This window comes from Equus quagga, chromosome 17 (assembly GCF_021613505.1).
Source record: "Equus quagga isolate Etosha38 chromosome 17, UCLA_HA_Equagga_1.0, whole genome shotgun sequence".
Classification (NCBI taxonomy): domain Eukaryota; kingdom Metazoa; phylum Chordata; class Mammalia; order Perissodactyla; family Equidae; genus Equus; species Equus quagga.
In genome coordinates this window covers 8,683,633-8,710,333 of record NC_060283.1, presented here as the reverse complement: position 1 = coordinate 8,710,333, position 26,701 = coordinate 8,683,633, and the positions used below count along the sequence as shown (strand labels likewise).

Below are 26,701 nucleotides of genomic sequence, written 5' to 3'. Positions count from 1 at the left end.
CATTAGATCATTGAGCAAGCCAGTTGGCTTTAAAGGTTTACTCCTTCAATGAGGTCTTTATTTCATAGGTTTGGGTCTTAGGAACCATGGCTCTGAAGTGCAATCCAAACATTGGGAATTATCCTGCTTATTATAATTATAATAATCTCTCTGGCATGTTGTATTCCCTGAAAAGGTTTAATTGCATATTTGCAGCTCCCAATCATGAAGTAATCTCCCTGAAACTGGAATGTTGGAGAAGGAACAAAGAATGACCAACTTAAAGAATGTGAACTGGAAGACATGGCCCATGAGTATCACTGGGATTGAGCAAAAACATCAGGACCCGCAAATATCACTCAGATGACCAGAAAAAGCCATAAGAATTATGGAGCAGTGGCTGAGAGTGGTGCTAATGCAGTAATTTTTTATCATATCTCTCAGTAAGTCTGAGAGTTTTAATCAAACCAAGGGAATTGTTAAAATAAACAAAAAGCCCCAAATGGCCCCTATGACAGCAAACCAAGATTTAATTGCAGTTTCAGGCCTCCCAGGATGTGACCTTTAAACAATCAATCTGAAATTTCCTGAGTTGCACAAGTGAGGTAACCTGCATGATAAAACCCATGCCAATTTCCTTTCCCCCAATAAAGAAGATGTCTGACCCAAAATACCCTTAACTTTTCTTTTGTTATTTACTTCCTTACCTCACCCTCCTTCCTACAAAAACTTTCCATCTTGTATGCCTCCTCATAGTGCCCTTCTAGCAGCTGGATGGGACGCTGCTTGATTCTTGAATCGCTTAAGAAAGGCAACTACATCTTCATATTTACTCAGTTGAATTTTGATTTTTAACAGATGGTATGTGAATTATATCTCAATAAAGCTGTAAACAAAGAAATTTTTAATAGATGAGTTAATGCTAATAAAGCTATGACATTTTATCCCATATTTTCCCTTCATTTCTTCCCTGTCATATTGTGCATGTACCAGAGAGCAATTTTATGAGATCTAAGTGTAATTAGCTATTTACTTCTCCCTTACTCACTGGACTTTAGAGTCATGAAGACCTTGTCTGACACATAGCTGTATTCCCAGAACTAGCATAGAAAAGGTCCCCACAAATGTTGTCTGGATGAATCAATCAGCCAATAAATGTAAACCTCTACAGGAGCTTAACACGGGTTTACCCTTCTGGCCTCCATCACTTCCCACTCTGCCCCATTTCAAGTAACTCATTTTCAGTGTGAATTTGTGGTATGATTTGAACTTAAGCAGAATGTCACTTACCAAAAGAGGATGATTGCGCCATATTTCACTTGCTTTAGTGTAACTCAGGATTGTTTTCATTACTCTTTTAATCAAAATTCAGTTCTAAACAAGCAAAATGCTTCCTCTTATTTTCAAAGGATAATTAAAAAACATTTCACTTTTGAACCTCCTCAAGTAGATTTGCTGTGAATAACTGCATACAATGTAGCAAGTTTATATTAGATTGTTTACTCAGATTCTGTAGATCAAAATCCAATGCTGACTTTGAAGCGCTGCTGAGGGGAAGAATTTTTACAAAGTACACCTTTGATAGATTTAATTGTCAACTGTCAGAAATACGTCAGCAAAATATTTCTCATTGACTAATGAAAACGGCTACCAATCTGACCCTAAAAAATATGGAGAAATAGTTTCCATGGCCCTGCTTTGCAGGGTCAATTGAAGAGAAAGTGTGGTCATCACACAACTAGTGTGGCAGGAAACTTCCTCTCCCCTTGAAGGTTTCTAGATACAGTCATTTTGCCTCATCACGAGGACAACCTGTTCAACCTCCATGGCCATTATGGAAAATCCAGATCAAGTTGGAGGCCTGAGAAGATTCAGGATTCTTCAAATGATTTCCTTTGCATCTCCAGCCTCATAATGTACCCTCATATTCTATTGGAGAACTTCACTGCAGCCATCCCTAGTCACTACTGCTGGGTCCACATCCTCGACAATGACACTGTATCTTCTAATGGCACTGGGATCCTCACCCAAGATGCTTTCCTGAGAATCTCCATCCCACTGGATTCAAACATGAGGCCAGGGAAGTGTCATCACTTCTGACACCCCCAGTGGCAGTTCCTTCACTTGAGTGGAACCTTCCCTAACATGAGTGAGCCAGACATAGAGTCCTGTGTGACCAGCTGGATGTACAACAAATGCTCCAACTCCTCCACCATCGTGTCTAAGGTAAGACGCCTCATTTACCTCTTGTGAGTACATAGCGTGGTTGTTCAGAGTTAGAAAAATAATGAAGATGCTTCAAGCTTTTTGTCACTATTTAGGTGCTCATCCTTCATTCTTTCAGTGAATATTAATTGCTTCTCTATTACACCCCTCACATTTAAATAAATAATGATCCTAATGAATTAAAAAATAGACATGAACCCTGCTATCATAGTGCTTTTATTCTTGGAAAGACCAAAGTTTAAGCAAGTAATTCATGTAATGTGTTAAAAATGTTATGGTAAGTCAGTAATGCTTACCTTTTGGCTGCAAATTCTAAATTATTGGGAGATTGATTAAAACCTCCATGCTCAGACTGTACCCCAGAGAAATACTATAAGAAGTTCTGTGATGAAATTCAGTCATGAAAAAATTTTAAAACTCAAATAATTGCACTCTATGGCCAAGGTTACAACCATTTATCATGGAGGAAAACAGAGCATCCATAAAACCTACAATTTTAGAAGAGCCTTCCAGAAAAAAGTTATGTTCAAGCTTAGATCTGAATGAGAAGATCAACTAATTTAGAAGGGGAAGCTGGAAAGGAAGACGGGGGCCAATATACTAAAATTTGCAAGTAATGTTAAGGTGTTTCCATGGAAGGGTTATAAACTGCTGTGGAGCTCTCCTTTGCAAATTTCCTTCTCTTGCAGTAGGACCTGGTATGTGAAATTCAGTCACTGCTCTCAGTGTCTAAATTCTTATTCATGACTGGAATGCTTGTAGGAAGCATCATAGATGGCCATTTATCAGACAGGTGAGTGTCTCTGGATTACAGCTCTCATAACTCCAGAGTATTTTCATCATTTCATGAATCATTTCTTCATTAGGAAATAAATATAGCAAATTATACTCTGCTGGAGCTGCCTTGGTCTCCAGTGTTCTAGAAATACAATTGAAGAATTGATCAGTATGGTGAGTGCTATTTTTATGGCATTGAGCTTGGTGTACAGGACACAATAATGACATTTCCATCAAATCTGGAACCACATGAGGACAGAATACAGAGATGAGGTACTATAACTTGTGGATTAGAAAGCTGAGAAAGTGATACCTATTGGAATGGAGAGAAAAATGTTGATGGCCTGAGGTTCAACCTGTTTGAAGACACAGACATGGAAAATTACTTTGTTGGCCTTGGCCAGGGGTGCCATGTTCCTGGACCTTGTGGACTTCCCAAAATGTGGTCATCTTGGCCTAGTTTCCCTTCTGTGATGAGTAGATTTTCCTAAAAAATCTGTGTGGTATAGAGCAATATGTCATTGGTGGTGTGTTGAAAAATTATGCCAGTAGCCTTAATTTTTTGTTTTGCAGAAATAGGTTTTAAAGGTAATTTTTGTAATTATGTAATTAACTACTCATAACTGCTGTCACAGTTTTTCATGTGAGAAGTTTGGGGAATTCTGTGCCTGACAATACCTCTTCTGAAATAGAATTCCTCTGTAATCATTGCCAACACCCAACCATGTCTCTCCTGAGGGAGATGGAGCACATGAGATGCCCCTTACCATTCACCAACATAATATTTACTGTTGTCTCGGCTGAGAAATGTGAACGCTAAATATATAACAGTAAATGTAACATGGAAAAGAGTTCAGAGCCAGAGTGTTCACTTTCAGCAGTCCAGTAATGTGGCCTCCTGTGACAGTATCATGACAAATTATAGATATATCAATTTTTATGAATCTCATGGTAGTAGAGGTGAGGGATGGAACACGCTTAGTAGCATTTAACAGTGGAGAACTAGTTGAAATTGAGGTGGCGAGAAAAATCCAAGGATTTTGAACTTCATCAGAAAGCTAAGAGGAAAAACTAAAGTTATGTGTAGGAGAGGGGCATGAACAAATTGACATTTTTTAAATAACACTCTCAACTATTCATAATATTGAAATAGCAGAAACAATATGGAAGTCTGTCAATAATAGAATAAGTTACAGGATATTCACATAATAAATTCATCTACAGTAAAGGGAATGAACAAACTATTCAGTGCAGTAACATGAATTAATATCAAAACCATGAAGTTGATAAAGAAGTAAAATACAAATGATTATATACTAGACAATTACACTTGGGTAGAGTCAAAAACAGGCAAGCTATACTACGTTGTTGGAAGTCAGCAAATTGGTTCTGTTTAGATTCTTATTGTGATTGCCTGGAAACTACTGAGCAGTTTAGATTAGATTTTCATTTTTAACTTATTGATTTTTCTGATCTATGAATATTATGGGGCTCTCTATTTAGATTTTTTAAATTCCTTTTTCAATGTTTATAGTTTGTGTGAATTGTCATGCATTTTTTTCATAAAATATACTTCCATTTAACTTGGCTTTTGAGGCTATGAAGTTGTTTTTGTAACTTTAATTTTTAATTATCCATTGCTCATATGTAGTACTGTAATTGATCTTTGTATATTCATCTTACCAACTGCCACCTTGATAGATTTATTTATTACTACCAGTAGATTTATTGTCAATTCCTTAGAGTTTTCTATTATACTATCTTTTCATCTGCCAGTAAGGATAGTTTTACTTATTTTCCTGTCTTTTGCCTTTTACTCTTTTTCCATAAATAGCTAGAATATTCAGTATCACGCTTAATGAAAGTGATGAGAGATGATAATCTTGCCTTATACTGACCTTAGGTAGAATGCACTTATCCTTTCACTCTTGAGTATAATATGAGATATAGGATTATGGTAGATACCCTTAACGAGTTTTAAGAAGTTTTCTTCTGTTTCTGGTTTTCTGAATATTTTACTTGGAAAGATATTGACATACAATAAGTATGATTTAAGACATACTACAAACCAGATAAGACCTGAAGGAGATGATTTATTGAGACTCTTTGGGAAACTAAATTCAAAAGCAGCCATACATAAAGTAAGGGATTTAGAAATCCATGCAAGAGGCCATGCAATGCACATGCTCAGAAAACACATCAGAACATATAAAGCTTTTGCCTCAGGTGGAAACCTACCCTAGCACAAACCCAGCTAAGGCTTTAAGGAGTGCCCCCAAAGAGATGCAATCTGCAAACATTGGGAGACTTCCTTACACACAAGTAAATCTCTGTCAAAACTTAGCTAAATGTGAGCTAATAGTTTTGCAAAATAGTTTGGAAAGCTCTCAAAAAATAGACTGCCTAACCCTTCAACAATTAAAAAAAGAATGAGCAGTCGCTGGGGCAGAGGGAACATCTGATTTCCAGAGTTACCACATATAATAGTCAAATGTCCAATTTTCAACAACAAAAAATATCAGAAGTAATGCAAAGAAACAGAGAAACATGACTCTTTAAAAGGGGGAAAAACCTGATAGAGACTGTTTGTGGGTAAGCCCAGAAGTCATACATCCAGACAAAGACTTTAACACAACTGTCTTAAATATGTTCAAAAAGCTGAAGTAAAGCATGGAGAAAGAAAGAAAATATCTCTGGAAAATATACCATGAGCAAAATGAGAATATCCACAAAGTGACAGAAATTATGCAAATGTAACCAAATAGAATTTTTGGAGGAGAAAAATATAACTGAATTAAAGTTTTCTCTAGAGGGATTCAACAGCAGATTTCAGAAGGCAGAAGAAAGTGAGCATGAAGATATGACAGTTGAAATTATTGAGTGTAATGAACAGAAAGAAAAAAGAATGAGGAAAGGGAACATAGCCTACGGTACTTAGGAAACACCAGCAAGCAACCAACATGCTAATTATAGGAGTCTCAGAAAGAGAAGACAGAGAGAAAGGTGCAGAGACTTTATGCGAGAAATAATGCCGAACACTTCCCAAATTTGATGAAAGATAACAATGTACAAATCCAAGAGCCTAAAGTAAATCTAAGTAGGATTAACTCAAAGAGACCCACATTGAGACCCATTATAAGCAAAATGTCAAAAACCAAAGGCAAAGAGAGAATCTTGAGAGCAGCAAGATAGAAGCAACTTGTCATATTGAAAGGATCTTTGATAAGATCATTTGTTGATTTCTCATTAGAAACTTTGGAGGCCAGAAGGCAGTGGGATGATATATTTAAAGTGCTGAAAGTAAAAATCTATCAAACAAGAGTCTATATCTGGCAAAAGTATTATTTAAAAATGAGTTAAAATTTAAGACACTTACAGATGAACAAAAGCTGATGGAGTTCAATACCACTAGACCTCACCTATGAGAAATGTTAGAAAGTGTTCTTCAGTTTGAAATTAAAGAACACTAGACAGTAACTCAAAGAAGAAATAGATATGAAGAAAAGAGTTCTCTGATAGAGGTCAATATATAGGCAAATATAAACACAAGTATTATTGTAATTTTGGTGTATTAATTTACTTTTTATCTTCTAAAGGATTTAAAACACAAATACATTAAAAATAATTTAAATCTATGTTTAAGTGTATAGAGATGTAATTCATGATATCAACGTCATAAACAGGGGGACCATATAGCTGTATAGATGTAGAGACTTTTAAGCAATTGAAGTTAAGTTGGTATCAATTTAAAGTAGATTGTTATAGCTTTAGGATGTTACATGACAACCAAAGAGAAAATACACAAAAGGAAATGATAAGGGAAACAAAGCATGTCACTACAACAAAATGAACTAAAGGAGAAGAGGGGTCAGTAATAGAGGGAATGAGAAAGAAAAAAGCTTTAAGAGATACAGAAAACCATAGAAAAATGGCAGAGGTAAGTCCTTCCTTATTAGTAACTACCTTAATTGTAAATGTGTTACACTCTCCGGTCAAAAGGCAAAGATTGGAAGAATGGGTTAAAAATAGGATACAACAATGTGCTGTCTACAAGAAAGTTTCATTTTGGATCTAAAGACACAAATAAGTTGAAAAAGAAAGGATGGGAAAAGATATTTCATGTAAATACTCACCAGAATAAAACTTTGTTGGCTAGACCTAATATGAGACAAAATAGACTTTAGCTCAAAAACTGTTATAAGAGACAAAGAAGGAATTTCTGTATTGATTTTAACAAAGTCAATTGAACAAGAACATACAACAACAATAAACATAGATGCACAAAACAACAGAGCCCAAAACATATGAGGCAAGCACTAACAGAACTGAAGGGAGAAATAGAGAATTCTGTAAGAGTTACATAATTCAATAAAACATTTTCAATAATGCACAGCAATATGAGACGAAATAGCAATGAGAAACAGAAGACTTTTATCTTTTTAGACTTTTTAGAACACTATTATCCAACTAGACCTAATATGCATATAATAGAAGCCAACAGCAGAATACACAAAATTCTCATGTACACATGGAATATTCTCTGGGATAAACCACTTATAGGACACAAACAAGTCTCAAGTTAAATAAGACAGGCCCCAAAGGACAAATATTGTATGATTCCACTTATATGATTCCACAAATTCAGAGAAAAAACAGTAGATTAGTGGTGACCAGAGACCAAAGGGAAGGGAGAAGAGTTATTGCTATATTGAGCACAGAATTTCTGTTGGGGGTGAGGAAAAAGTTTTGACAATAGATGGTAATGATAGTTGCCCAACAAGGTGAATGTAATTAACGTCATTGGTTGTATGCTTGAACATGATTAAAATGGCAAAATTTTAATATGTATTTAACTATAATAAAAAGGAAACACTAGTATTAATATAAAAATGAAAAACAAATATGAACATTGATGGATATGATAAGTGGCTCACAAAACATAAACTAATAATTATCTGGTCTTTGCAGGAGATATTTACTGACTCCTGATATAACAGTACTCTCAGGCTCTGTGTTGATTATTTTAAGGCATTGTCTCTCTTTGGTCTTCACCTTCTAAAACTTCTATTGCTCTATCTTCAAGTTCACACAGTCTCTCTCATGTGTCCACATGGCTGTTAAATCTTTACAGTGAAATTTTATATCAGAAACAATACTTTTTGAGTTCTAGAATTTCAATTATTTTCGTTTGTTTGTGTCAACTTCTCTGCTGAGAGTGCCTATTTCTTAGCTATGAATTTCATATATTATTAAATCATATTTTATTTTCATCTTTGAGGATACTTATACAATCACCTGAACATATTTATTGGTTAATTCAAAATTTGTCTCATGGCTGGGGAAGATTTGAATGACTTCCATTCTCTTGAGACTGAGTTTTGTTTTCTTGGTTCTTCGTGTGTCAGGAAATTTTTATTTGTATCTTTATAATTATAAACATTAAGTTGTGGAGATTCTGGATTCCATTATTATTGATCAGTAATACTGATTCTTTCATTTTAGTGGGTAATTTTCATGTCTGGGATTGAAATACAAACTTTTTCTTATGCAACTGGGCTCAGCTCAAATTTCTGTCTTTAGCGGACCTGCTTTGAGCTTATTCTTCACATGCATGTTTCAGGGTCCAGTCCAGGATGTGTGGCAGACATAACTGAGAGAACCCCTCTTTGCCTCTTTCATTCGCTGGAATCCTCAGTCTCTTCAGTGTTCACAGTCTCCCAGGGTCTGTGAGCTGGCTCTCCAGACCACAGGAGGGCAGGTTTTGCACATGTACCCAATCACTGTACTTACTGTGTGGATTGCACCTTAGTTCAGGTTATAACCATGGAAATGGGATCTTCCTCACATAGCTCCCTATCAGTATCCTCTGAAAGAGCATACACTATACACCACAGTCTACCTGCTTCTGTTCACCCTCCGATACTCCAATACTCTCTTGGTACTTGCTTTTTGTGTTATGCACAGGCTTTACACTTCTTTTATGATGGAGTGGAGGACAGGCTGCAGAGTTAAAGTTCTCAATTCCTGGAAACTGAAATGGACCCATAAAAGGCTTTTAAGAAAAGTATTATGATAGAATCTTTTAATTTTCTTTATAAGTGATTCATTGAATAAACTGGAGGAGAAAAAGCGGTGGTAGGGACATCACTTAAGAGACTATCAAACAATTCTTAGGAAAAATTATGGGGGTTTTAATTAGAAAGGTTTACCTGAAAATGGCAACAAGTAGCTGGATTGGCAAAGCTATCTGTGGAAAGATACAGTAAAACTTCCTGATGGTTTTACATTTTTAAGGAGGTTATGATATGGCAAAAGGAGGATAAAGGATGATATCTGTATCTTCAGCCTGAGCAAATGGATGAATGCTGATACCATTAAATAAGATGAGGGAAGACAGGAAATGGAGTCCATATGGAAGAGAAAGTCAAGACTTCTGTTTTGGGCATAATAAATTGGATGTGCCTACTAGTCATGCAGGAGGAGATGTCAAGTTAGGGAAAGCAGTACTAAAAATATAGACCTGCTTTAAAACAACCTACACCAAATATAACCTCTAGCCAGGCTGATAGTCAGCTACAAAATACTCAAGAAACCACCTCCTCATGAGCGATACTCTACAGGGGAAATATATGGTCCAGCATGCATGCTCTAATGTGACCAGTTCATTGTTAAGGCCAATGTCCACTATTAATCGTCAGGCCCCCTTTTTTATTGTTGCTATATGTTTTTAATATTCCTTCTGCCCATTAGAACGTCCTCTTCAGCCAAAATTCAAAAATATGCAGTCTCATACTTTGTCTGGAGTCTTCATTCCTTTAAAATGTTGAATATATAAATGTTTAGATGTAAATAAAGCAACTAAAAACTTCATGGCATGAATCACTAAATGAAGTCAGACCTCACCTTCGCTCCATTTCAGGGACAGGAGCCACACTGGCAGCTTTGTAAAAAAAAAAAAAAAGCTATGAAAGCAGTTGGTAAGTGTGACACAGTGTCAGACGACATGGGCTTCGGGTACTTAGATAGCCGCCTTAGTGATCACAGTCTTGTGCTGACTGAACACTAGTAAGCTTAGAGAAACCTACTCAGCATCATTTCCTAGAATCCCTTCCCTTTGTTGACTCAATGCAATATCCCGACTTCCTTTATTCCTTGAGTTACCAGTCATCCCACCTGCCTGGACACTCTAGGCTTAATTATTAATAACATTCTTTTTTGATCTCAAAAGTATCCCTTTGAGGATAAAAATTTTATGGTCACTCTACTTATTTATGACTGGAAAGTAGAGAGGAGTCTTACAACTCAGAGTTTGGGGAAAGCCAATCACCACTAATGCATGCAGGACTTTTGATAATGATGAAAAATTTATTATGAACCCTGATGTAAGACACTGACTTCGAGAACACACAGAATGTCATGAGATTCTTTTCTGCCTAGCCTCTTTCAGGATAAAAGAAGCCTTAAATGATTGGGGTAAAGAGGTGGAAGTAATGAGCCATGCTCACTGTCGTAGAGTAGAAATTGTTTACTGGTGGCTCTTTGCATGATGTCAGTAACAAAAGCCCTTACCTATTCCTAGTCTCAAGATGTCAGTTCTTCCAAGCTTGATCTATAGATTGAATGCAATCAAAATCAAAATCTCAGCAAGTTATTTTGTGGTTTCTGACAACTAATTCTAAAGTAATCTGGAGAGGTGAAAGGCCAAGAACTGCTGAAAAAAATATTGAAGAGGAAGAACAAAGTTGGAGGACCAACACCGACTTCAAAACTTGCTATAAAGCTACAGTAATTAAAACTGTGTGGTATTAATTAAAGAATAAACAAATAATTTAAAAAAACAGTATTGAATGCCCAGAAATAGACCCACATAAATATAGGCAACTGATCTTTGATAAAGGAACATAGGCAATGCAATGGAGGAAAGATAGTCTTTTTGACAAACGGTGCTGAAACAACTAGACATACACAAGCGAAAAAGTGGATTTAGCCTGAGACTGTACACCTTTCACAAAAATTAATTCAAAATGCATCACAGACATAAATGTAAAACACAACACTATAAAACTCCAGGAAGATAACATACAAGAAAATCTAGACACCCTTGGGTTTGGTGATGACTTCTTGGATACAACACCAAAGGCATAGTCCATGGAAGAAAAAATTATAAGCTGGACTTAATTTAAATTAAAATTTTTTGATCAAGAAAAGACATTGTCAAGAGAATGAAAAGGGGCTGTCCTCATGGCCAAGTGTTTAATTTCACATGCTCTGCTTGGGTGGCATGGGGTTTCATTGGTTTGGATACCAGGTGCGGATATGGCACTGCTCATCAGGCCATGTTGAGGCGGCATCCCACATAGCACAACCAAAGGCACTCACAACTGAATATACAACTACGTACTGGGGGGACTGGGGAGAAGAAAAGGGAGAAAAAAAGGATTGGCGACAGATCTTAGCTCAGGTGCCAATCTTTAAAACAAAAAGAGAGAGAATGAAGAGAGAAACCACAGACTGAGAGAAAATATTTGCAGAAAACATATCTGATAAAGAATTGTTAGCTAAAAAATGCAAATAACTCTTAAAACTCAACAATAAGAAAATTTTAAAAATCCTGATTAAAATAGGCCAAAGACCTTAACAGAGACCTCACCAAAGAAGATATACAGATGGCAATTAAACATATGAAAAGATGCTTCACATTATATGTCATCACAGAAATGCAAATGAAAATAAAGAGATAACACTGCATACCACTACATACTATTAGAATGTCCAAAATCCAAAACACGGGCAACTCCAAATGCTGGTAGGATGTGGAGGACCGAAACTCTCATTCATTGCCAGGGGAAATGCAAAATTGTAATACCACTTTAAAAGACACTTTGGCGCTTTCTTAACAAAACTAAACTTACTCTTACCATATGATCCAGCAAGTATGCTTCTTGGTATTTACCCAAAGGAGTTGAAAAATTATTTCTATGCGAAAATCTGCACATGGATGTTTATAGCAGCTTTATTTATAATTGACAAAGCTTGGAAGCAACCAGGATGTCCTTCAGAAGATGAACGGTTAAATAAACTGTGGCACATCAGATAATGGAATGTTATTCAGTGCTAAAAAGGAATGTGCTATCAAGCCATGAAAAGACATGGAGAAAATTTAAACTCACGTTCCTAAGTGAAAGAAGCCAATCAGAAAAGGCTACACATTGTACAATTCCAACTGTATGACATTCTAGAAAAGGTAAAACTAAGGATATAGTAAAAGAGCAATGGATGCCAGGGGTTCAGGTGAAGGGTGGGAAGAATGAATAAGGAAGCATGGGGGATTTTTATGGCAGGGAAAATACTCTGTATTATACTATTATATTATACTATAATGGTGGATACATGTAATGACATTTGTCCAAACCCATAGAATGTACAACACCAAGAGTGAACCCTAATGTAAACTATGAACTTTGGATTGTTATGATGTATCAGTGTAGGTTCATCAATTTTAATAAATGGACGATTTTGGTGGGGGATGTGATAACAGTGAGGCTATGCATGGGGGGCGGTGAGGAGGTGGACGGGAAATCTCTGTATCTTCTGCTCAATTTTGGTGTGAACCTAAAATTGCTGTTAAAAATAATGTCTACTTAAAAAAAGGACTCTGAGGGGCTGGCCCCGTGGCTGAGTGGTTAAGTTCGCGCGCTTAGCTGCAGGCGACCCAGTGTTTCGTTGGTTCGAATCCTGGGCGCGGACATGGCACTGCTCATCGAACTACGCTGAGGCAGGGTCCCACATGCCACAACTAGAAGGACCCACAAAGAAGAATAAGAATATACAACTACGTACCGGGGGGCTTTGGGGAGAAAAAGGAAAAAAATAAAATCTTAAAAAAAGGACTCTGAAAGCCATCAGCAAATAAAATACAAATATGTACTTTAGTTTTTTAACCTTTTGTTATTTTCTGACCAAAGAAATGTGCCATGTAAAAATTAGAATATAGATAAAAATTAAAAACACATTTTAAACTGTCCTTAATTCACATTCTGTAAGAAAACAGACCTGGACTTTTCAAAAAAGGAATGTTCTGGAAAAAATAAGTGGAGTGATCATTCTAGATTGAAAAAAAATGTAAAGCAAAATTCAATGTGTAAACCCCAACTATATCATGGATGGAATAAAGAAAAATAACAGCTAGAAAGAGATTTTGAGGACTTTTGTGACAATTTGAATATGGTCTAATAGCTGATAAGATGGAATTATTGTTAGTGTTCCTATGTTTGATAATGGAATTATAATAGTATTGGAAACTGTCCTTATTCTTAATGCATGCATGCTAAAAACTTCAGGAGCCATGTGTCATATGATTTGTAACTGCCTTTCAAATGATTCAGCAAAAAAGTCTGTGTGTTCAAATACATGGAAGGAAATAAAGCCAATGCAGCAAAATTAAATCTCCTAGTGAATCTGGTTGAAATTTATATGAGGATTCACTATAGTATTCATTTAAACTGCTTTTCATTTTTGAAATTTTTCAAAATAAAGAGTAGTTGGGAATAAATCCACCCAAATGGGAGCCAACATTGACATCATTTTGTTATATTTACACACATCACAAGTACATGTTTTAAGTAAAATTGGGACGTCTGATATGTGTATGTGTAATTGTATAACCTCTTTTGACATATTTGTTTATAGATATATATCACATTTTCTTTTCAATACAATATTTTTTAACATAAATTTGGTAACATACACAAAATAATACACACAAATATTCTCTACTTATCTTCATTAAACATCATTGTAATCACAGCATTATTATATTAGTCAAAGTAACTGGTTGCAGTAAAAAATCCAGAATCATAACTGGTTACCTGAGTAAAAGAATGATTCTCACTGATGTCATAATTTCATGTGGATCAAGTAGCGATCTAGGCCCCCATCTTCTAGACAATGACTGAGGAAACAGTTCCTTTCATCATGTGACTTTTTCATCAATGAGATCTTTGTTTCCAGCCATGTTGTCAGATGGAATAGGTAGAACCAAAATTTATCTTATATGGACAGACCCAGAAGTAGTCTACGTCACTTCTGTCCACAGTTCATGGTCAACACAAAGGTGCATGGGCCGTACTTAATTACAAGACTGGGAAGTCCAGAAAAAACAGAAGAAAAGGTGAGCATCTAGCCAGATTATGCAATAATTAATAATTATAGCCATATATTTTGCACAACATGGATTTCCTTTTTGTGGATGTCAAGAACAGATGGTTGAATTATCAGGCTCCTCATTACATAAGACAGTGTTCTCATTCATTTGGCCTTGAAATCTCCTCATATACACGTGTATACATCTGTTTCACTCTCTTTCCATGCTCTTCTCCCATTTCTCTCCTTCACATATAGCAATTATTATAACATGTTAACTAAACTATTTTAAATTTATATGTTTTCACCAAACAAGTGACATTGTTTCATTTACATATATTGTAATTTACTTATTATGTAAATGTGTCATTTTCTCATAATTTTCATTTGTACAATCATCACTATGTTTCTGAGACAAATACACATTCCTATGTGTATTTCTAGTTTATTTTCCTAATTGCTGCAACAGTGTGGTTCCATCACACTGTTCTTAACCCCTCTTTTGGGAAAAGACAACCAGATTGTCTCCAAAGACCTGATACCACAGATGTCACAACACTTAAAACACTTACACGTGACCATTTACTTTGAGTAAATTATATATCTTTATATATAACTGCTTTTTGTTTTGACTGACCAGGCTTTCCAGTAATCATCACTACATCATTTCCTTAATCATAGTGCTTCTTTATATAGATCCTATACCATTCTGAATTGAAACACAAATAGAGGAACAAAGTATATATTGTGCCACAACTCAGACTATAAAAGATTTAACAATTGTATTATAAGTATAGTGTGAGTGAAGTGAAGATTACAGAGCAGTTGCCCAATCCCAATTTTCGTCCTTTGTTAATATTACTCGTCATATAGAATCAGCACAGTTTCTTTATTCCAAGTCGTCTACAGAAAGACGCCCTTTTCCAGAGACCTGTGAAATGTGGAGTTCTCGTTCCCTTTTATTTTTTAACCATATAATTCTCCATTTAGTCATTCTCCATCTTACCTAATTCTTCCTCTTAGAACTTTGTATAAGTTCTTCTGTCTTGATTGTGGCTCTCTTCTATCCTGCTTTAGAGGAAACACTCAGTAGAGAGGAACTCTTATGCAACCCTTTAGTAACTCTGGTATATTTTTTCACAGATGTTGCTTTCACATCAGGTTTGTTTTTCTGTTAGAATGTTCCATATTCTGTTTTCCAGGTTAACTGAGACATAATTAACATATAATATTTTGTAAGGTTAAGGTGTACAATATGATACTTTATACAGATATATTTCATGGAATTATTACCACAATAGGATTAGTTAACACCTCCGTCACCTCACATAATTACCCTTTTTTGTGGGTGGTGGGGACATTGAAGGTCTACTTCCCTAATGACTTTCAAGAATATACCACAGTATTGATAACTACAGTCTCCAGGCTGTACATTAGATCCCTAGAACTTATTCATCTCATAACTGAAAGTTTACACCTATTGACCTGCATCTCCCCATTTGTCCACATCCTCCAGCCATGGCAACCACCGTTCTACTCTCTGTTCCTATGAGTTCAACTTTTTTTGTTCCTGGTGACAAGAGAATAACCTATAGTGATTACACAAATGAACATGACGAAGAAGTTAAAGTATATTGGTACCAAAACATCAAAACACAAAAAAACACAACACAATAAGAATCAAGGAAGAACAGGTCTACAGAAAGTCAGAAGACAATTAACAAAATGACAGTAGTAAGTCCTTACCTATCAATTATTACTTTAAATGTAAATTGATTAAATTCTGTAATCAGAAGACATGAAATGGTTGAAGTGATATAAAACAAAATCCAGTGATAAAACAAAACAAACAATCCAATGATATTCTGCCTACAAGAGACTCATTTTAGCCTTAAAGACACAATTTACTGGGATGAAATCATGGAAAAAATATTTCAAGCAAACAGTAACCAAAAAGGCAGGGGTGGATATACTTATATCAGATAAAATAGGCTTGAAGATAAAAGTAGTAAAAAGAGACAAAGAAAATCATTATAACAGAGGGGTTAATACACAAAGAAGATACAACAATTGTAAATATTTATGCACCCAACATCAGAGAAGCTAAATATATAGAGCAAAAAGTAACCTAGGTAAAAGGAGAAAAAACATCAATATGATAATAGTTGGGGAATTAATATCCCACTGTCAACAATAGAAAGATCATCCAGAAAAACAATCAATAAGAAAACAGAGCAGTTGAACAACACTAAGGACAAATGGACCTAAGAGACATATGGAGAACTTTCTATTCAATAACAGCAGAATAAACATTCTTCTCAAGTACACGTGGAATATTTTCTAGGATAGACCATAGCTTAGGTCACAAAACAAGTCTTTGCATATTCAAGAAGATTGAAAGGATACCAAGCATCTTCTCTGACTACAGTGGTATGAAACCACAAATCAATAACAGGAGAAAAACTGGAAAACTCACAAATACATGGAAATTAAAACCACTCTCCAGAACAACAAATGGATCAAACAAAAAATTAAAGGGGAGATTAAAAAGTATCTTGGGAAAATGAAATTGAGAATACACAATACCAAAATTTACAGACTGCAACAAAAGCAGTTCTAAGAGAGAAGCTCATAGTAGTAAACATCTACATTTAGAAAAAAGAAAGATCTCAAATAAAAACCCTAACTCAATGCCTCAAGGAACTATAAAAAGAAAAACAACTTAAGCCTAAACTTAGCGGGAGGAAGGAAATAATAAATGAAATAGAAAACAGGAAAACAACTAAAAGATTAACAAAACTAAGCGTTGGTTCTTTGAACAGATAAACAAAATAAACAAACCTTTAGCTAAAGTAACTGAGTAAAAAAAGAGAGGATCTCAACTAACAAAATTATAAATGAAAGAGGAAACATTACAACTGATACCACAGAAATACAAGAGGCCACTTGAAAGAACCATATGCCAACAAAGGGGATGAACAAGAAGAAATGGAAAAACTTCTAGAATAACCTATCCAGACTGAATCAGGAAAAAATAGAAAATCTGAACAGATCAATTACTAGTAAGGAGATTGAATCAGTAATCAATCATCTCTGAACAAAGAAAAGCCCAGAACCAGATGGCTTCTCTGCTGAATTTTACCAAACTTTAAAAAACAATTAACATTAATCTTTCTCAAGCTCTTCCAAAAAATCAGAGAGGAGGGAACGTTTCCAAAGTCATTTTATGAGGCCCGCATCACCCTGATACCAAAGCCAGAAAAATTCACTACAAGAAAGGAAAATCAGAAGAGTAAAGTCAGCATCGTATCACAGTGAGTTGTTCCCTTTGTCTCTCCCCTCTAGATTTCAAGCTGTAGGACATCCATTGGCCAAAAAATGACTCCCCAAACAGCACATCAGAATGTCTGAGAGATCCATGCATCTATACATCTGAAGGTGTGTGGATTGGACTTCTGGGAGGCGATGGAGCCAGGGGAACAGCACCCTGCCCCTCCAGTGGTAGTGGTGCTCCAAAAGGCAGATACCCGCAGCAGTGGTGGTGGTGTCCTGATCTGAGATTTCAAAAAAGGCAATGGCACCAGAGACCAAGGCTGCAGAAGCAGCAAAAACATTTTTGGTTTACCCCTTTCCCTCTCTCAGTGGTAGCAGAGGGTGCCTATGATGTGATGATTCCAGAAACACAGCGGTGCTTATGGCCCAGCTCCCTCCCTCTCCCACAGTGGTGGCAATCCAAAACGTGAATACCTCTAGCAGAGGCAATGATGCCCTGACCTGAGGTTTCCAAAAGTGCACCAGCTCTTGAGGCAGAGTCTCCAGGATCAGGAGCAGAGCTCATGGCTGAGCCCCTCCCCCTCCCCCAGCAGTGGCAGGTAGCACTTGTGACCTAAGATTTCACAAATTACAATAGAGCCTTTGACCCAGCCACAAGTGGCAATATCCCCAACACCAGCCTTATCAGCAGCCGGTGGGTGACTTATACAAGACTCATGACCCCTGGCAGAGGCAGTAACACCCATGACTCAGCCCCTAGCAGTGGTGTTGCCCACAGCCAAGATAACCCAGAAGCAGCAGCACGGGTGGTGCATGATGCAGCAGCACCTGAGCCTGTGGAAAACCCACAGAGAGCCAGTGGGGGACCATGAGACCCAGGTGACCCCAGAAGCAGCAGAGGTGCTTGCAGCCTGGTGACCCGGCAGGCAACACCCGAGACTGAAGAAACATTGTAAGCAGCAGGGCACCAGTATGCTCGGAGGCACAAGCAGTACAAGGAGTGCACTGACACTTGTGAAAACATTCCCTAGACTTTAAAATGTCACTTATTTTTCACCCATATTTTTACAATAGGTTGTTCTTGTTCTATCACCTAAATCTTACCTGTTTCTCAGTATTGGCAGGAGGTTAACGTTCAGATGGTGTTTGCACCAGTTCACCGTTGCTGACACCTGTGTGGCGTTTGCTCCCATCTTGCTCCTTGACTGCTTGCTATACTTCTTGGCTGGCCTTTCTGTCGTGACCATCACGGTAAATAGTACTATGCTCAGTAAGTCAACACTTTGATCTTGTACATTTTCCAAGCCTTGACTTTGATGTTGACATTCCACCTTTGTTTAAAGTCAAAATCCTGTTTGTGTCTTCTTTCAGGTGCAAAATGGACAATGCCCCCATTCCAAGCCATGGGAATGACAGTGAACACCTGTGTGAGTGGTATCGGACAGATGACATCAGGAGGTCTGGTTTATGCCATTCAAGACTGGCACACCCTCCAGCTGGTGGTTTCTGTGCCAGTATTTGTCATCTTTCAGTCTTCAAGGTATAAGCTCTCTTAGTCTTAGAGGATTCTGGAATGAAAGATGCATGGAGTCAGGACACATGAATTCTGTTTTGTCCTTGGTCAACACTTGATCACGTGCTCTACTAATATATGTAACTCCAGAAGATGAACAGACAGCATTGCCAGATTACATCATGGACACTAAGTTAAATTTGAATTTCAGGTAATAAACAAATATTTTTGTATAATAATATCCCAAAGGTCACATGGTGCATTGTTACACTGAAAATTATTCATCATTTTTGTGAAATTTCTATGTATCTGAGAGTTCTGTATTTTTATGTGCTAAGTAGACAAAGTATAGAATGTCCCGTCAAATTCAACTTTTGGATAAATAACAAGCAATAGTCTAGTACAAGTATGTCCCAAATATTGCATGGAACATAGTTAAAGAGTTATTTACTGTTTATCGACTACAAGTTTAAGTAGGCACACCGTTTTTAGATGCTGATATTGGCATTTACCCTGAATAAGAGGGAAGCCAATATGACTCCAAGTCTGTGTTCCCACTAGTGAAAGTGCACTGCATTAAGATGTCATCCTCATACTTTCCTAGTTATGGTACAAGAAAAAGTAAATTTATATTTTCTGGGATAACTAAACAATGGTGGGTATCATTTAATACCAGTGGAGGGGAAAGGCACGAGCAGGGGAGGAAAAACTTATATTCTACCCTCCTAGGTTCTGTGGATGGCTTAAGAATTAAACTGACATAAGATAATTAACAGGAGAAATGCATGTAAATTTATCTAATATTTTATATGTTCATGTGAGTCTTCAGAAGAAAAATTAAGACCCAAAGAAGCCATTAGACCTGAAAGCTTATATACATTTTTACACACACATAAAAACTATAAGTTGTGGAGATGTGACATGACAAAGTGGCTTGGACTAGGGGCAAGAATTTGTGGGGCTATGGCTAGGAAATATATGGGGAAACTAAGGTAAAATAAGTCATTTCAGTAAGTTTGTTTGTACAGGTCCTTTTTGGTGTCAGCCCCCAGTCTTGGTGATAAGAAGATTCTTCTCTTCCTGGTGCAAGAAGGGCATCTTTTCATGGGAAGTTTTATGACCTACTTTTAGGTAAAAAGTGGAGGATAGAGAGCTCTTCCTGCATCTGCTGTTTCTCAAGTGCCTTCAGCTCAAATAATCAATATATCAAAACAGCATATTTTGGATGGCATAGTCCAAACTCCTTCCCATCTCTGGACAAAGGTAATATGTAAAATGGGCAAATGAGAGTTAACTGCACCTCTGTTCTGTTCTTTGATCAGATGGCTGGCAGAGTCTGCTCGGTGGCTTATTATCATCAACAAACCTGAAGAGGGCTTGAAGGAACTCAGAAAAGCTGCCCACAGAAATGGAAAGAAGGATGCTGGAGACACCCTAACCCTGGAGTTGAGGAGGATGAGAGTTGGATTTTGGATGTAGAGAAGACGTGACTTGACATCCATATTAGTCAGTATTCACAAAAGGAATGCAAGGGAAGGTCTCAGGAGTGGTTATGTGTCTTCTGACCTCACTGTACTGATTCTGAATGAGTGTCAACATCGTTTGGGTTAAAATTAAAAATTGGCATACTGTTGCCGAAAGTATTGAACACCCGTTTTACTCAATGGAGGCAGAAAGCACCGAGTATGAACAATTACAAAAATTGTAGATTCACAAAGAAAAAATAGAGAATGCGCAAAGAAAATTAAAGAAGAAAAAAGGAGAAACTGCAACACATACCACTGAAATACAAAGGATTATAAGAGAAACTATGGAAATTTATACACCAACAAATTGGGTAATCTAGAAGAAATGGATAAATTCCTAGAATTATACAATCTTCCAAACTGAATCAAGAAGAATAGAGAATCTGAATAGACTGATAATAAGTAAGAAGATTGAAACAGTAATCAACACCCCCACAAAAAAAGTCCAGGACCAGGCAGCTTCCCTGTTAAATTATATCAAATATTAAAAGAAGATTTAATACCTATCCCTCTCATTCTTCCAAGAAATTGAAATGGAGGAGATGCTTCCTAACTAGTCTATGAGGCCAACATTATGTTGATACCAAAACCAGACAAGGACAGCACAAAAAAATAAAATTACAGGCCAATATCACTGATGAATAGATGCAAAAATCCTCAAAAAAATATTAGCAAATCGAATACAACAATACATTAAAAGGATCATACACCATTATAAAGTGGGATTAATTCTAGGAATGCAAAAATGGATCAACATCTGAATATTTATCAGTGATACACCACATTAAAGAAAATGAAAAATAAAAATCATAAGGACATTTCAATAGAAGCCAAGAAAGCATTCAACAAGAAACAACATCTATTTACGATAAAAACTCTGAATAAAATGGATATGGAAGGAAAGGATCTGAACAGCTTACTTTTTAAATATTATATAAAACACTGAAGAATCCATCAAAAAACTACTAGAAATGATAAAAGAATACAGTAAAGTTGCAGGGTTCAAAATCAACATACAAAAATCAGTTGCCTTTCTAACACAAACAATGAAGTAGCAGAAAGAAAAATCAAGAATACAATTACATTTTCAATTGGAACAAAAAGAATAAAATACCTAGGAATAAATTTAACTAAGGAGGTGAGAGACATGTACCCTGAAACCTATAAACCGTTGTTGAAAGAATTCGAAGAAGACACAAAGAAATGGAAAGATATTCCATGCTCATAGACTGGAAGAATTGACATACCTAAAATATCCATTCTTCCTAAAGCAATCAACAGATTCAATGCAATACCTGTCAAAGTCCCAATGACATTTTTCACTGAAATAGAAAAAAGAATCCTAAATTCTACGTGGAACAACAAACAATTTTGAACAGCCAAAGCAATCCTGAAAAAGAACAAAAGAACAAAGTTGAAGGTATCAAACTCCCCAATTTCAACGTGTAATACAAAACTATAGTAATCAAAACAACATGGTACTGGCAGAAAAACACATACACATATCAATGAAACAGAAGTGAGAGCCCAGAAATAAACCTACAAATCTACAGACACTTAATTTTTGACCAAAAAGCCAATAACATACAACGAAGAAAGGAGTCTCCTCGATAAATGGTGTTTGAAAAACTGGACAGCCAAATGGAAAACAATGAAAGTAGACCAGTATCTTACACCATACACAAAAATTAACTCAAAATGGGTTAAAAACTTGAATGTAAGACTTGAAACAATGAAATATATGAGAAAAATATAGACAGTACATTCTTTGACATCAGTCTTAGCAATATCTTTTCAAATATCATATCTCCTCAGACAAGAGGAACAAAAGAAAAAATAAACAAATGGGACTACATCAAACTAAAAAGCTTCTGCACAGCAAAGGAAGCAATAACCAAAGTGAAAAGACAATCTAACACTGAGAGAAGATATTTGCACCTCATATATCTATGAGGAATTAATATCCAAAATATATTTAAAAACTTATATAACTCAACACTGAGAAAACAAACAACCCAATTTAAAAAGGGGCAGAGGTTATAAATATACATTTTTCCAAATAAGATATACAAATAGCCATGTGACATATGAAAAGATGTTCAATATCAGTAATTATAGAGAAAATGCAAATTAAAATTTCAATGAGGTATTACTTTACACCCATGAGAATGGCTATTACTCAAAGGACAAGAAATAACAAGTGTTGGAGAGGATGTGGAGAAAAGGGAACTTTCATACACTTCTGTTGACAATGTAAACTGGTACAACCACTATGGAAAAGAGTATGGAGATTTCTCAAAAAATTAAAAATAGAAGTACCATATGATTCATTTATTCCTCTTCTAGGTATTTATCCAAAGAACACGAAAACATTAATTTGAAAAGATATATGCACCCCTATCTTCATTGCAGCATTATTAACAATAGCCAAGACTTGGAAGTAACCTAAGTGCCATAAAAGGATGAACGGGTAAAGAAGATGTGATATATATCACATGTACAACATGTATAACATGAATATACACACAATAGAACACTACTCAGCCATAAAAAGATGAAATCTTGCCATTTGTGACAACATGGATGGACCTTGAGGTTAAAATTATGTTAAGCGAAATAAGTCAGACACAGAAGGCCAAATACTGTATGATTTCACTCATATGTTAGATATTAAAAAACAAGAACTCCAAACACACATGACATAGAGAATAGTTTTGTGGTTACTAGCAGGGAACAGGGTGGTGGGAAGGCGAAAGGAGTAAAAAGGCACATAGGTGTGGAGATGGATGGCAATTAGACTTTGGGTAGTGAACACAATGTGGTCTACATATAAGTCACAATATAATGACATTTACCTGAAATTTATATAATGTTATAAACGAATGTCACCTTAAAAAGTAATTAAATAAAAATTATTTTAAAAGAAGATTGTATATGGTTCTCACTCTAACTGTGTAAGAGAAAGTAATAAGTAATCCATTCCCTTCAGATTAATGTTCTGATGACCATTTTTCAGAGCAGTAGGGTCACTAGAAGGATTAGTGACCATGATTAGTGACTAGAGAATAAGGAGGTTCTCCTATTTGTTCATTCACCCGTGCACTTTCTTTCATGCGATATTTAGTGAGTGCTGACCTGTGGCAGGTTTCTTCCTATCCCTGGAAATACGGCAGTGACCACAACAGTCCAAATCCAAGTTGTGTGGAGTTTACACGATCCTTATTACAAGTTTCAAGAGCATGACTGATTGGAAACGCCTCAGAGAAGTCTTTCTCATTCTTGTTTTCCATCTCAGATAAGGGAGGCAAATTTTGTCTTGCATAATTAGTTGAATCATTCTTCATGTCATGCACATCTATACATATAAAGTACTTACCGAAATATTATATTGTGCCATGCATGGCACTAGATCATGAATAACAGAATAAATCAGAGTTCTAGCATTTAAAGAGCTTTTACATTAATATGAGAGAGAAAAATTCATAGACATTTTTAAATCCAAATATTTAAAAAGATAACAGAATGTAAAGAATGCTAATGGATAGAAGGAAAAAAAATCTACCTTTTATTGACGAAGGAGAAGGTTAGAAGTTAGCCGTTCAAAGAAGAGGAATAAAACATTTCTGGAAACATACAATGGCACATCTGGTGGAATTTGATTTTTTTTAATTTTATAAAGATAATTCAGAAACTTGTGGTCTTACTCCTGTTTAAAATTCCATCTGATAGATTGCCAAACACACCTGCTCCAGACAGTTCTTCTAACTTAAAGCTGCGCCACTTTATGTCAGTATCAATCTGTTGATTGCTCCAGATCTCCAGGAAGAGTGGCCTTTCATTTCTCTGAATTCCCTTCATCGTGGAATTTTCTGTAATGAGCTTCATGGTATTGGTTCATTTGTATAGATGGTAAGATAATGGAGCTAATATTATTTGAATAATTAATAAATCAATAACTGCCTGATCTGGACTACATATAATTCTATACGCACATTTGTGACCTCATGCATGCCTTGGAAATCCTTGTGAGGGAGACATTTTTTTCTCCTACTTCTGGTGATCCTAATTCTTTTACATTTTCTTCTTTTTTTTGATGTATAATCAACATACAACATTATTTTAGTTTCAGGTGTACAACATACTGATTTGATATTTGTAAATATTCTAAAATGTTCACCACAATAAGGCTAGTTATCATCTGTCACGATATATAGTTACAAAATTTAGTTTGCTTGTAATGAGGAATTTTAAGATTTACTCTCTTAGCAATTTTCAAATATAAAGTACAATATTATTAACTATGGTCGTTATGTTGTACACTACATCCGCATGTCTTATATATTTTAAAATTGGAAGTTCTTGACGTTTGACTCCCTTCACCCATTTTGCTCACCAACCCCCGCCCCCCGACTCTCCACCTCTGGCAACAAGTAATCTGTTCTTGGTATCTATGAACTTGGTTGTGTTTTGTGTTGTTTTGTTTTAGATTCCACGTATACGTGAGGTCATATGGTATTTGTCTTTCTCTACTTGACTTATTTCACTTAGTACAATGTCCTCAAGGTCCATCCATGTTATCTCAAATGGAAAGATTTATTTTTTATCACTAAATAATATTCCATTGTATATATACCACATTTTCTTTATACATTCATCCATCGATGGATACTTAGTTGTTTCTATATTTTGGCTGTTATAAATAATGGTGCAATGAACATGGGGGTGCATATATCTTTTGAAGTTAGTGTTTTCATTTTCTTCAGATAAATAACCAGAAGTGGAATTAGTGGATCTTATAGTGGTTCTATTTTTAATTTATTGAGGAAGTTCCATACTGTTTTCCATGGTGGCTGCCTTAATTTACATTCCCACCCACTGTGCACAAGCATTCCTTTTTCTCCATATACTCACCAAGGTTTATTTCTTGTCTTTTTGAGGATAGCCATTCTAACAGGTGTGAGGTGTTATCTCATTGTAGTTTTGATTTGCATTTCCTGTATGATTAGTGATGTTGAGCACCTTTTCATGTACCTGTTGGCCTTCTGTATGTCTTCTTCAGAAAAATGTGTGTTTATATCATCTGCCCATTTTAATCATATTATTATTTCTTGTATGAGTTCTGTATACATTTTGGATATTAAATGGTTATCAGACATGTGATTTGCAAATATCGTCTCCATTCTGCAGGTTGCCACATCTTCTTATTCTTATTCATCTTTTTAATGACAAGGAAATTGAGGCTTGGAGATGTCTTGTTACCTTCCTCAAGGCATATTCCTAGTATGTGGCAGAGCCATTGTATAATGCCAGGTTATACAGCCTGGGTATAAATCATACTACATCATGATCTCCCCTGATTTCATCCTCATATTTAATTCTAGGCATCTCAATCAAGGAGGCACAACATACACCAAGATTTCCTTTAAAGACGCTGACCCCAAAACCAGAATAAAAGCTCTCAGAAAATTATTCTCCTTCTTGAAAATAACTGTTTTTCTACTAAGAAAAGCCAGCTGAGAACCAAGCTCACTGGCCAGAATTTTCATGCTTTTCTGGTATAAATGAAGCTTTGGACTCTAAATGGAGCAACTCTTCATTTAGTTTGCTTCCTCATCAAAATCTCTAACCGACACATCCATTTGATGCCCAGCAGCCAAACTGAGTCTCATGTTAGAACATCGTTGTCACTGTAAAATTTCCCGCAGGCCCCTTTAGCTCCCTAATTCATCTTTCATACCACTTTTACACCTGTCATTGCATCTTCCATGGCTATATTTTCCAGAGGAAAGAAAGAAAGTCAACTATCTTGTCCTCTGTTGGGGGCTTTACAATGTCTACCATTTTGTGACAACTAAACAGTTTGCTGTTTTTGTTGTTGTTGAAGTTTTTGAGATCCTTCATGCCACGGGAGCATAGAATAAACCTGTGTGTGACTTGCTCCGCACACCCAACCTGCAGAAAAGGATCTCTTTACTGGTCTTTATGATGTAGGCTTCAGACAGTGCACGAGGAATGTTAAAATAGTGGAGACATGAAACAGTGGCGATATCTCACTTCAAAGATATAACATGCTATAGGGACAGATTTGAAATAAAACATGAAGAAGCCACAAAGATAATTACTATGTTTGGAGGTAGTGAAATGTTATGAAAAGGCTAACATGGAACTAGTTGTACCATGAGGAGTTCTTTTTTGAAATTGAGGTCATTTTGGCATAAAACATTGTGTGACTTTCAGGTGTACATTATTATATATCAGTTTCTGT

The 26,701-nt window shown here is 36.0% G+C and overlaps 1 pseudogene; it reads left to right on the top strand.

The window, feature by feature from the left end:
• Window positions 1–1,804: 1,804 nt before the first annotated feature.
• LOC124228995 (solute carrier family 22 member 9-like) overlaps window positions 1,805–26,701 on the top strand; it is a 36,265-nt pseudogene continuing 11,368 nt past the window's right edge.